Raw genomic sequence first — 2,192 nt, 5'->3', positions numbered from 1 at the left:
GAAAAATGCTACCTCCCCTGACCCCATCTTTACAAGGCCTGTGTTTATTAGTATTAGAGCTCCACTAGGACGTATGAATGCCACCCAAATCAGTTCATCCTAAAGTGGTTCCTTTTGATTCCTGTTGACTCTTGAAGAGATTGTGCCTCTATATCCCAGAGTCACTTATATTTCAAGCCACCTCTCCAGGATGAAACCCTGTCTGTCGCTAGGGTGCTAATTATAGTGTCTGATGGCCAAGCATCCTTAGTTCAGCATATGACATCCCTAGTGCTTGGCCAGAGTGCTCCTTAGAAGCAGGAATGTAGAGACTTCATCTCATGTACTTTGGTTATGTTGTCCGAAGGGACTAGTCCCTGGAGAAGGCTATCATACTTGGTAAAGTAGAGGATTAGTGAAAAAGGGGGAGGCCCTCCCCAAGGTGGATTGACCCAGGGGCTGCAGCAGTGGGCCTCAGCATAGCAAAGACTGTGAGGATGGCACAGGAGCAGGAAGTGTTTCGTTGTGTTGTACATGGGGTCACTGTGAGTTGGAGAAGACCGTGGCCCCTAACAACAACAGCAGTGCTCGGTAAATGTTCTTGTGTCCTTGGTGAGGCTCCTGGTGTTTCACGGCTGTTACATGCTTTATTCAGAGCATGTGGTCGTGCCCATCACAAAATTGAGGTGGGTTTCTGTTGTCTTTTGAATTTCAAGTAGAATGATGCAGTAGTGCCCTGAGTCCCTACAAGACTCACAGAATTCCCAGATGGAAATGATTCTTGTGTGTGCATGTGTGTTTTGAAATGACGGTGTGAACTCTGTCCACTTCTGTTACTGACTTTCCTTCTTCAGGAAGTAAGTCTCCATTCTTCCTTGTCCTGTTTCTGCATACTTTGTGCTGTAGGTAGTGAGTTTTCTCTGCAGTCAATAGAAATAAAAAAGCAAAAATGAGATGGAACTTCAGGAATGAGTAAGGAGGTAAATGAGAAGGGCCTGCCAGGGGAGTGACAGCAGGCCATCCTACCTTTAGAAACACTTAGCATTGTTCACTGTCACTCTGAGATTCAAAGCTCATCTTTTTTTATTATTATCTTTATGGTGATAGGGAGTTCTAGTGGCATAGTGCCTAGGGGATCTGACTGCTAACCAGAAAGCTGGTGGTTTAAACCCTCCAGCCAGTCCTTGGAAGGAAGATTGGGCAATCTACTTCCATAGAGATACTGCCTTGGAAATCCAAGGAGGGGTCACTATGAGGTTTTTTTTCTTTAATGCATTTTATTGAAATATAATATATGTACCGTGAAATACACAAAACTAAAGTGACATGGGTCGATGCATTTTTTTTTTCAATGCTCCCTTTCCTTCCCTCCCACCCCTGGCAACCAACAAAGAAAGTTTCCCTCCACATACAAACCTTTCCTTGACCCTCCACAGCAATGAACTAATACTATATTTGTCCTTCTGTGACTGAGTTATTTCAGTCAGCATAATGTCCTCCAAGTTCATCCATATTATACAGTACTTTGCAGACTCTACGTTATTCTTTAGTGCTGCATGGCATTCCATTATGTGTGTGTACTGTAGTTTGCTCATCCACTCTTTGGCTGCTGGGCACGTAGGTTGTTTCCATCTTTTTGCTATTGTAAATAGTGCTGCAATGAACATGAGCGTGCATGTATCTGTTCCTATCCTGGCTTTCACTTCTCTAGGATATATATCTAGTAATCGTCGAGTCAAATGATATCTCCAATTCCAGCTTTCTAAGGAATCGCCATATTGCTTTCCACAGTGGTTGTGTCGCTTCACAGTCACACAAGCAGTGTATGAGAGTCCCAGTCTCTCCACATCCCCACCAGCACTTGTTATTTTCTGTCTTGTTGAACTTTGCCATCACTGCTGGGGTGAAACAGTACCTAGTTGCTTTGATTTGCATCTCTCTGATGGCCAGTGATTGTGAGCATCTCTTCATGTATTAGCTGGCCACCTGAATAGCCTCCTTGATAAAGTGTCTATTCATGTTTTCTGCCCATTTTTCAATTGGATTGTTAATTCCTTTGGTGTTGAGGCATTGGAGTTTTCTATAAATCTTAGAGATAAGTCCCTTGCCAGATATGTAATGATCGGCAAATATGAATTTGTTGCTATCACTTTTGTTATGTGCTTTTTCGTGGTGTCGATTTCTGTTCTGGTTAGCTAGTGCCACTGTGACAG

This window comes from Orycteropus afer, unplaced genomic scaffold (assembly GCF_000298275.1).
Source record: "Orycteropus afer afer isolate SDZICR_OR568_19922 unplaced genomic scaffold, OryAfe1.0 scaffold00127, whole genome shotgun sequence".
Classification (NCBI taxonomy): Eukaryota; Metazoa; Chordata; class Mammalia; order Tubulidentata; family Orycteropodidae; genus Orycteropus; species Orycteropus afer.
Note: the sequence above shows the minus strand (reverse complement) of the source record.